At 38.6% G+C, this 11829-nt stretch overlaps 1 protein-coding gene across 4 annotated transcripts in view; it reads left to right on the top strand.

Moving 5' to 3' along the window:
* Nucleotides 1-3528: 3528 nt before the first annotated feature.
* The window catches only part of LOC310736228 (inactive rhomboid protein 2-like), a 38627-nt gene continuing 30326 nt past the window's right edge, over nucleotides 3529-11829 (top strand). For 2 of the 4 annotated variants that reach the window (XM_083559610.1, XM_083559609.1), the window contains exon 1: nucleotides 3679-3820. The gene's annotated coding sequence lies outside the window, so the exon portion shown is untranslated. Of the gene's footprint in view, nucleotides 3821-11829 lie in introns of all 4 variants that reach the window. The other 2 variants (XM_083559608.1, XM_083559611.1) reach the window with 2 other exon arrangements.

Genomic DNA, 11829 nt, shown 5'->3' with positions numbered 1-11829 from the left:
CTTTGCCATGCCTCTTTTAAAACGTGTCAATGGTGTTCTTCAATAGTTGATATTTATCACAATTTCTTCCTGACCGTGTGATCCACTGGTGCGCAGTCATGTTGGTCTTCCCCAAACTGTTCCCACAACGTTGGGAGCATGAAATTGTCCAAAATGGCTTGTTATGCTGAAGCATTAAGAGTTGCTTTCACTGGAACTAAGGGCTGAGCCCAACTCCTGAAAAACATCCCCACATCATAATCAACCCTCCACTAAACTTTACACTTGGCACAATGCAGTCAGACAAGTACCGTTCTCCTTGCAACCGCCAAACCCAAACTCATCCATCGGATTGCCAGACAGTGAAGCGTGATTTGTCACTCCAGAGATCACGGATGCAGCTGCTCGACCATGGAAACCCATTCCACGAAGCCCTCTACGCACTGTTCCTGAGATAATCTAAAGGCCACATAAAGGTTGGAGGTCTGCAGCTATTGACTATCAGCATCCGCTGACCGGCTCTGTGATTTTACGTGGCCTAACACTTCGTGGCAGAGTCGCTTCCACTTTGTTATATCATCACTAACAGTTAACTGTGGAAAATGTAGTAGCACAGGTGGCACGGTACCATGCTGGAATTCACTGCGCTCCTGAGAGCGCCAAATTTTTTCACAAATGTTTGTAGAAGCGGTCTGCATGCCTACGTGTTTGATTTTATACACCTGTAGCCATGGAAGTCATTAAAAGACCGACCGTCATTTCCGGACTATAAAGCGCACCCATATATAAGCTGCACCCACCGAATTTTACAAATATTTTTTTTTTTAACATAAATGAGCCGCACCTGTCTATAAGCCGCAGTGTCTACACTAATGTACTTTACATAGGCTTTAACGAAAGACACGTTACACACGGTGTAACGGGTGAAATACGTTGCGCTTCCTTTAGGAGCATAGCGGTATTTTGGGAATAGCATGCAAGAAGCGAGCTATCCCTTCACCCTGACTCAACGCGTTACAACAGTAGCCACCAAGAAAGTCATTGTTTACTGTCTTCCTCCTTCCTTTCACAACTATTTCTCTCTGGAGTTTATCTTTTGGCATCGTCGTGCGTTTAAAAATCACCTGATGGAAGTTTTTTTCCCGAAGCCGTGCAGCTCAGAACACAGGTGAGGTGCGTTTTTTTTGTTTCCGTTCGAAAATTTTATTGGTCTAATGTTATGGGGTTCAGTTTTTTGGCTTGAAGTTTGTGAAACGGGGAAAAACCCAGGAAAAATTCATAAATTAGCTGCTTTGTTGTTTAAGCCGCGGGGTTTAAAACGTGGGAAAAAAGTAGCGGTTTATAGTCCGAAAAATACAGTAAATTCAATTCACTGTTAATGTTGATTAACAAAACAATGTTAAATAGCAAAGTAATGTATCAGACACATTAAGCTCAACAAGGAAAACATCAGAATCTAGCTTAAAGCTCTGCTATTTGTCTTCTCCAGCATGCACAGTGTGTACATTAGTCGTTCTGACCACCTAATGGTAACAGTGAGACGTTATAGTGTGGCTAATTACTCCCGCTGACATTAATGTAACAGGTCAAACTCACGTACAGTAGTCGCAGAGCAAAACGTCAAATTAATTTATTGCAGTGCATAAACCATTATTTTGTGTTTTTGCCTTAGTTTGGTATCTACACTTATTACATAGCCTGGTGTTCTGAAAGCAGGTGTTCTAAAAGCAGTTCTGCTTACCGCAGGATCTACACTCACTTCTCTCTCAACTCTGACTGACTATTTTGACAAATACACACTGACATGCTACATGCTCGCACAGAGCCCAAAAGGGGAGTTGGTTAAAGATGTGATTGGGTCAACCCAATGTCAATTAAGAAAAGAACTGGGCTGCTGATTAAGCGTCTCATGGGCCGGGCTGCCTAGAAAAATAAAACCCTACGTCGACTTTTTTTGCACAAATACATTACACTGCCGCAAAGACCCCAGTGCGAACAACTAATTAAGCAGAAAAATAATAGGCCGATAATAGTTTTATGGGCCGATCAGACCAGAACAGTATAAGATCTATCGGCCCAAGTACGTCAGCCCAGCGGGAAATGTCCTGTCCCAGATGATCAGTCCACCCCTGCCTAGAGGTGTGCATGGGATCATTGATCTGTTGGGAGACAAATTATTGTCCCAATAAGTGCAAACCAGACGGGACCACCAACAGTGTCACCATCAAAGCACCCCCACACCATCGCACCTCTTTCTTCAAGCTTCAAAGTGGGAACCGCACATTCAGAACCATCAGTTCATTCTCTTTATGCCTAAAAAAGACAGATAGGTTAGAACCAAACATCTTAAATTTGCACTCTACATAAAAAGGACAGTTTTCCACTGATCCAATGTCCATTCCTTGTGTTTTATGGCCAAAGCAAGTCTCTTCTGCTTGTTTTCTGAATTAATGGTTTCTTTACCGCAATTTAACCATGAAGGTCTGACTCATACAGGCTCTGTTAAAACCTTCAAAGCAACACATTTATTCATGACATCTTTTCTTTACTCAACTATATATTCTTCTTTTTTTACGGTTCGCATTCTTAAGTAGAGCATTACCACTATCAACCGTAATAATGGATCAGAGACTTATATCCCTATTCCCCAAAGCAAAAAAAAGGTCATGGTGCACACATCCGGCAATTAAAACCGTCCGTGTGGAAACGTAGCAAAAGTTGTGTTTGGTGTCCTGATGATTTACATAATTTAAAACACCACAATTATATTAAAACTTTTACAAGAATATTTTGTCTTCATGCTCTATGTTGAGTATGGTTTCATTATTAATAAACATACATTTGCATGAAGCATTCATATTTGTTCATGCCCATGTTGATTAGAGTCAGTGGTCCCCAACCCCAGGGCCACGGACCGGCGCCGGTCCGTGGGTCAATTTGTACCGGGCTGCACAGAAAGAATACATAACTTACATTATTTCCACTCTTGATGCAGGTCATGATGCCTCGGTCGCATGTCTTACCTCCATCCGCTACGTTCCTAAAGGAGCTGCTCCGGCCGCTAACACATAATACATTACCGTTAAATTGAAACCCCCAAGCTATCAAAATGAACAAAAAAACAACAGTGGATTCAAGTTTATTGCTTTATTTAGAAAATACCAGTTTTTATGCTGGTCGTATCATTTTATTTTGTTGCATTTATCCACCACACCTTAAAGTCCGGTCCGTGAAAATATTGTCTGACATTAAACCGGTCCGTGAAAATATTGTCCGCGTTAAACCGGTTCGTGGCGTAAAAAAATTTGGAGCCCACTGGATTAGAGTATTCAAATACTTGAAAAGTATTAACTTTAGGTATTTAGGACAGAAAAAAATGTGCGATTAAGTTATTTTTATATATTTATAAGTACAAGTATTTGTGATTTCAGAAAAAGATTGTGTTTAATCAACTTTGATAGTTCAACATTGCTTGAAAAGTGGCGCCTTTATGACATGTATGGCCTTCCATATTGATGGTCGCTCCCTTTCTGGGTATATTACAACCGAAAACGGCTTCGGAGGGAAATCCACACGCCTCCTCCCGGTATATCGCGCGCACTCCGTGGCTTTTTAAACAGGGACTGATCTTTTTCCAGATTTCTCGACAGATAGGACGACATGTTCAGTCTTTTTTTGTCCGTTTTCTTTTTAAGTTCCACCTAAGGGAAGTGTGTTTGTGGTAGTGTAGACGACGTGTCCCAGGTTTAACGTTTGCAAAGCAACAGTTCTATCCTCAGCTTTCTGGACTAAACTCCACACCTGGAGGCTTTTTTTAATCGGATTTGGACACGTCCAGAAGGTGAGAAAGTGTATGCTTTTTAATAGTAGATCAAGTTTCTGTGGTAAAATTGTGTTTGTTTGAACAAAAGTGGGGAAGGAAATAAAATAACACGGATTTATTGGCTTAAATGTTCACGTTAACATTATTAGCTCCCGGCGAATGTGTTTGTAAATAACGATAATTCTTAGCACTTTTTTCCCACCCAATGCAAATAATAATCTTGTTTAAATTCTTCAGAATTTTGTTTTGTAGGGGAAAAAAGACCAGGAATGTGAGGTTCTATGTAAAAGTGCGGTGCCTCGACACGCTTTTGTGTTACAAAGAGCTCGTTTCTTGAGAAAGCAACTGTCACGAGTCACCCGAGTCGACTCGTTTGATCTGTGCCGGCTTTCAAGCGAACCGATTCTTTCGAGTCAGTTCGGGAGCTGGAAATATAGTTTCAGTTTTTGTGTCTCTTATCTACAATTTCAATTTTTTGATATGTGTATCATTACTGCAGTTTGTGCACAACTTGGGGAATACATAATAATGAGTTAATTCACTATAAATTGAATTGAAGATATATTTTATGTATACTTCATAATGTGCTTTTTGTATACATAATAAATAGATATATAGATATTAGATTATAGCACCATGTATGTAGAGGACTATGCGATATATAAATGTACAATATAAGATGTGTAGATTGAATGTACAGGACAACATTTCCAATTGTCTTCAAGTTGGACAACATATTGAAAGGGGGAAAACAAAAGAAAAACTTTGATTAAACCTGACCTGTTACACTTATTTGCAAATCATATTATTTTGAATGCGTCCCCTTCTGTCCGTCCTCCTGATTTTCCCGATTCTGATTGCGGGAAATGTGTATTTAAATCGATGTGGCGATAATATCTATATATATATATAAAAAAAAAAAAAATACGCCCCTTTTTTCTGGAAAGATTAGATATTTTCCTGTATTGCAGGAGCGGTTGTACATCATGTCTATGCATTCTAAGATCAAATCCGTTTTTGTTTGTTTTTTTTTTGTTTTTTTTAACTGAAGTGCTGTTATAAGTAGACCATGAGGGCTGGCTGAAACTGAATGTAAACCACAGTTACACCATATAACACTGTGCCACCTGCAGAACCTGGTATGTGGGATGTGCTGTAAATGTGTTCCTTTTAGCAGCTCAGTTGTTATGTTGCTCAGTTGTTCTTTGTCTTTTGATTAAGAACACACAAAGACATAAACCTGTTAGGTTCTGGTCACATTTGTGTGGGTTTCCTCTGGGTTCACTGGTTTCCTCCCACCAAGCCAGATCCATGTCGATCTGTGGATTCTCATGAATCAATGTGTCGCTTCTGGAAGGATCCGATCGATACATCGTATACTTTTTTTGGGGGGGATTAAATTTTTTAAAGTGTCACACTACAGCAAAAAGGTTAACTTACAGTATATTTGGTCACATGATCCATTCAACCCATCCCAAACTAGATGGAGAACGATGCTTTGTTTTGAGTTAATTAGAGGAAACCAGAGAACCCCGAGCTGGGAATTGCTGTGATGGAAGATAAACTCAGTATATTTAGGAACGACAGTAATAGTCTTGCTTCAGGAATGTGCTGAAAAACACTGAAACCTAAAACATAGAGACTTGGTAAACAAACTGGCAACTCGTGTACAGCTTATTCTCTACTCCTCTACTCGTTTTTGTCTTGCATCTCTGCATCCAAGCCTCATGTTCCTAAAACGAAGGGTTAAATAACGGCCTGTTTTTTGTAAGTGTGCTTACTGTAAGTCTGCTGCATCTCAGGCGTGTCTGGACTCGTACACTCTCTGCAAAAACCACGCCGTCGTTAAGAGAAATGCAGTAACCAGAGAAGCCCCCCCTCCCTTAAAGACAAAGAGATGTGTGTAGAGATGATGGGATCTGACTCATGTGTCATAGCATGTCCAGTGAAACAGTCGATTACAGGGAGAGCCGCACAATGACTCAATATATGTTATTTCCATAAAAAAAAAAAAAACAACGCATTAAGACGTAACAAAGTTACGACTTCTGCTCTGAGAACGCAATCAAAGTGCCGGAGGAGGGAAATTCGAAAGCATTTTGCCGTACCGGATGTCACCCTGGTATCAGATGACGGTATGACCTTTGACATATATTCTGACCTCATTGTGTCTCATAGACTTGCATTTGACAAGTCACGGGGCATTGATCGGGGTAGAGATATGGCAGTAGCTATATATAGCTCCTTTTGGCAGATTGTATACATTTTACTTGAGAACCAAAAAAAATCCTTTTATCCGATGCTTCTTTGTTCTTCGTAATGTCTTTGCGTAGATTATTAATAGTGGGGTGTAAATGACTTTTGTGCTTAGTTTCTAAAACACACCAAAAGAACTATTTCTGCATTTCTACCTCAGAAATGGCAAATGAATGTCTATGTTTATAAAGTAGGGCTGCAACTAACGATTATTTTGATAATCAATCCATCAGATGATTATTTTTATTTGTTTATTTATTTTCGATTAATCAGATAAAAAAAATGATGTCGCTTATTATAACTATATAGAGCCCTAATTCAGGGTATTTATGTATAAAAGTGTACTTAAAAATTTTAAAAGCCACATATAGAGTTTAACTATCTTTTAATTTTGACATTTTATGAAGCATATAGTTGGCTGCTAGTTGAGTGCACTGGGGATTTCTCCTTTAACAAATTCACTCATGCTGGGTTGTTTCTTTCAGTGTAAAAAAAACAAAAAACAAAAAAAACCAAACAAAAAGAGCATTTGCGTATGCAAGCTGAAGCAATTTGTGTCAATCAACATTTGTATTGTTTGACAACCATGCTTAAAAAAATGTATATAAAATATAATACAACATTGTTGACAGTTTTTGTTACCAAAACACCAACATTTTGTACAGTTGTGAGGGTATAAGCATCTAGAATATATAATGAATTTTGTATAATAATCAAATGATATATATAATATATATAATATATATATATATATATATATATATATATATATATATATATATATATATATATATATATATATATATATAAATGAAATAAACAAGCATTTGAATATATAGTAAATCCGCAGTAAATGACTTTCTTTCGGCTTCTCCCGTTAGGGGTCGCCACAGCGGATCCTCCGCATGTTTGATTTGGCACATGTTTTTACGCTGGATGCCCTTCCTAACGCAACCCTCCCCAATTTATCCGGGCTTGGGACCGGCACTGAGAGTGGCTGGGGATGGTTCCCTGACCGGGAATCGAATCCGGGTCACAGCGGTGAGAGCGCTGCATCTTAACCACTAGACCACCAGGGGACCTTAAATCCGCAGTAAATAACGTTTAAAAACAGAGAAGGTAACTGTTGTAACTGCCAAATGCTATAAAGAAAGAATGGAACGGAGAAACACAGCAAGCAATTATGATTGAAAAAAAAAGAAAAGATATGCATTGCTGTACAAATGCATAAGCATTCGACTGGGAAAAAAAAAGATTAAGACCTGTAGTCAAACCCTGTGTGATTTCAGGTTGAATGTAAAGTTGTAAATCAGGAACTAAAGAAATCTCGGACCCACAAATCATATGATTGTTCTGAGGATTAATTCTTAGCCAATAATTCAGGTTTGATGCTTTACTACATCAAGCTTAATTTGCATAATCAAATTAATTTATCATTAGCTTTGGCGTTCGATAGCACGAGTGCAAGTACGGCTTATTGGCCTAGTGGCAAATTCTTTTTGTTTCCGGCACACAGAGGGTTTTTTCTCTACTAGATCACTATGTTCAACTGAGAAAGGATGGAGCGAGATCAGGAAACTCATCGGAAGTGTTTGAGATTTGTTTAAAAAGCTGAAAAATGATATTCAGCTCTGGATTTTAGATTAAGATGCACAAAAGTCCTTGGTATTAATTTTTAGTTACACTTGTGTCTTGGATCCTGAAAGGGTTAGTCCGGTTAGGTTCAGATCGTCACTATCGGAGTACAGAGACAATAAAATTCAATTAGTATCCAACCAGTAGTGCAAATAATTTAAATGACCTATTAAGTTTTGGGGGCAATAGATAATGCACCATATTTAAATTGAATGCGATTTAGTAGTGCACATGACAATCAGGTTAAATCATATGAATATATATATTGTGGTTCATTTGGATGAGGTGGGTTTAATAGTATGATTCCTGCAATATGAAGCAGAAGATACATCACATGGACAAAAGTGTTGGAACACCTGACTTTTCCAGCCAATGGGAGAAAATGTGGAACGGGTTGTTCAAAAAAGCGTATACCAATCTTATGGTCCGGTGTCCACAAACATTTCTCAATGTAGTGGAAATAGTTGTGGAAATGGCACAGTGTCGTATAATAAAATAATAATAATTATAGTTGTATAATTTTATTTAGTTGTATTTATCCGCCACACCTTAAAGGCCAGTCCGTTAAAATATTGTCTGACATTAAACCAAAAAAAGGTTGAGGACTGCTGATCGGAGACCCCCCCACAAGTCTATTTTTTCTTGTCATGCTTTAAGGGGGTCCCAGATCCCCCCAGCCCCCCCTCAATTTGAGCACTGGTCCTAAGTAGTGTTTAACTGACAAGCAACTCTCACTAGTATATCGGCAAATTAACCGTCCTACCTATTGCATCTGTGCAGCATGTGGAACATAGACAAGTTGTCATTTCTAGCGAAAATGCAATGCTGGAATATTGGCAGTGTGATATTTTCATTCTGGTGTCCTAAATCGCCATATTAATGTTGTATTAATAATGTCTTCACATATACACTACATGGACAAAAGTATTAGGACATCTGACTTTTCCAGCCGTTTGTGGTTCTTCTATTAACTGTTACCACACTGTTGAGGGTGGATAGTTGTACAGGGTGTCCATATACTTTAGAGCTGCTCATATATTGCGCACTAGTTTCTCAGACGTGAACAAATTCATTCATTTTTTCACTGCCTCGCTCCGACTTTCTATAGTGAGCACTCTATAGAATGTAGACATAAACTGTGTGCAATCACACTGGTTTTCCTTTCAACTAGATTTGTGTTGTTCAGGCTTTTTTTCTTTTGTTGTACAGTAGAGACATGAATCATTCTCCGCGTGTATGAATGTGGTTTCCTTTTTGACTTCCCTTGTCGAATTTGACTCATTTGCAGAGCGACACAGAGTCGATTGTTTTTTTTTTTTGGTTTTTTCTTTACCGAAACCTCAATCTCACGAGCGTTTACATGATGTCATGCTGAGTCAGAGTCAGATGGAGTCTTTCAATCACTCAAGGCACAATAGCATTTATCACTGATCGCAGAAGAAATGAAGTGTTGTTGGTACTATTACCATATTTTATGAATCTGGGAAACGATCAAATTGTAAATATTGTATTGTGAATGAGCCACTTATGCACTTCTGGTTAGATGCTAACTGCATTTCATTGGCTCTGTACATGTACCTTGGACGATGACAATAAAATTGAATCTAATCTAATAAAAGGTGAAAGAAGTGATGAGGGGAAAAAAGGTTTGCTCTGAAAATGTAACTGGAACTCACACATTTGTTACATTATTAGTTTTATTTTCTCAGCGATCTGTTGAAACTTGCAGGTTATTTCCTGTTTCTTGTTGTCTCATGTCAGGTCATGCGATCATCCCGGCATGTAAGCGAAAGCGCCCGTTTGCATTTTACCGCTGCACGGAATGCAAATTTTAAGGATTTGATTATGGAGGTCGTATAAACAATACATTATATCGAATATGTTTTGAGAAATTAACATTTGCTGTTTTTTTTATTTTTTATTATTATTATTATTATTATTATTATATATTTTTTTTAAGCATACTAATTTCGCAAACAATACGGCCAAAGTGTCTTCATTGGTTCCCCCAATTAAAAATAAATAAAAGAATAAAAAATTCCGAACTCTCCGTTTTTCCAATCTGATATTCTGTCATTTTTTAGCCAGGGCTCTTTTCTAAACTTTTTTGTTTTTTGCTTGTACTATGCAGCCTTCACGCTTCTTGTCGAGAAAATCTGAGATTTTATTTTACACAAAATTTATCCTTGCAATGTTTCATCAGCGACTTGACTGATGAGAACTATTTCCATGTAGAATGTAAGCGAATGTGTTTAAAAGCGCTGTCGGTAACGCATTCTAAAGCAGTCAAACTGGAGAGTGTGTGTGTAGTGTGGCCGTCTTGATGGGTGCAAAGTAGGCAGCAAAATCAGCACAAAAACTCTTTTCTTGAGGTTACTTTCACTTCTTTTCTCTTCAGGGCATGCACCAAACAGTGGAACAGGAATCATCCAATATGATTCCAAATTGAAGGGGGAAAAAAACACGCAAAAACAAAACAAAATCAGAGAAAACGTACACAAAGGATTAACACTTTATATCATGACGAACGAAGCGTCGGCTACTAATTAAAACAACTCAACTTTTTTTTCTCCCTTTTGGCCAAACAGGTAGGCTCTTTATAAGTGAGGCTCCGCCCCTCAAATTCAAACGGACCAATAAAAATACTGTGTCGGTTACAATCTCATTAGCTGAAACTTTAGTGAACTTTACAATTATATGATCTAGAACAGGGGTGCCCAATACGTCGATGGTGATTTACTATATTTATATAAATATTTAATTTTGTTCCCTGGTGGTCTAGTGGTTAGGATGCGGCGCTCTCAATGCTGCGGCCCGGGTTCGATCCCCTGTCAGGGAACCAACCCCAGCCATCAGGGTTGCACAAGCCTTAGTGCCGGTCCCAAGCCCGGATAAATGGGAAGGATTGCGTTAGGAAGGGCATCCAGCGTAAAAACATGTGCCAAATCAAACATGCGGATGATCCGCCTGAAAAAGGTGAAGGAGACAATTATGTTCTTACACAAGACATGTATGCTTCATTAAATTACATGTTGCATATAGTCACTATGTCACAACATGGATGCTATGTTTTGTGGATATTGAAAGAAGGCTTATATAAAAGACAGAGTGAAAGTGAAAATATTGGATGAGAACATGTGAGAATGTATACCTTAGTTTTTATTTTTTTTTGTTTTTGTTTTTTTTAAATCTCCTCCCTACATATTATTCCTCTTCAGGAAGTTGTTGCTGGGTCTGAAATACACTATATGGACAGAATTATTGTGACCCCTGACTTTTTCAGCCATGTGTTTTTTTCCACCAAACTTTTACCACAAAGAGGGAGGTGCACAATTGTATGCATGTATCATAAAAATATCATTATCTTCATACATCTTCCTACATGCACTGTCCCTCTAATAAACTCATTTCTAATCCTGTCCATCTTCGTCTCTCCTAACGAAAACCTCAACATCTTCAGTTCTGCTACCTCCAGCTCCACCTCCTGTCTTTTATTCAATGTCACTGTCTCTAAATCATACAACATCGCAGGTCTCACCACAGTCCTATACACGTACACCGGCTAGGCATAACATTGACATTATAACATTATGACCGGTGATGTGAATAGCACTGTTTATTTCTCCATCATGGCACCTGTTAGTGCAGGGGTGGCCAACCAGTCGGAGACCGAGAGCCACATTTTTTACTGTGTTACCGCAAAGAGCCACATCATACACTTGGGCACACATGAACATCACCCATCCCTTCCTCTTACACACACACACACACACACACACCTCTGCTCAGCCAGATTTATTGTAAATGTCACACACCAACATAATGACAGAAATTGACTCCTACAGTTCTAAGACCACAGGACAGTCATTTTCAACAATGAACACTGCACTGCCTCACACACACAAACTCTGTTTAACCAAGTCTACAAACAAAAATATAATAATTTACAATAGCGTTTTTCTTTTACTATGCATGTTACTTAGTGGGACTTTTGGCATCCTTGCCTTGAACAATCCCCTTCAAATCTGCCTCGTATTCCGTTGTTGCCACTCGAAGCAATTCTTTCACATGGGTGTCAGTCAGAACAGATTGATGCTTTGATTTCACGTGTTTCAAGGTAGAAAACACAGACTTTG

This window comes from Silurus aristotelis, assembly GCF_946808225.1.
Source record: "Silurus aristotelis genome assembly, chromosome: 2".
Classification (NCBI taxonomy): domain Eukaryota; kingdom Metazoa; phylum Chordata; class Actinopteri; order Siluriformes; family Siluridae; genus Silurus; species Silurus aristotelis.
This window is presented reverse-complemented; position numbering and strand designations above follow the sequence as displayed.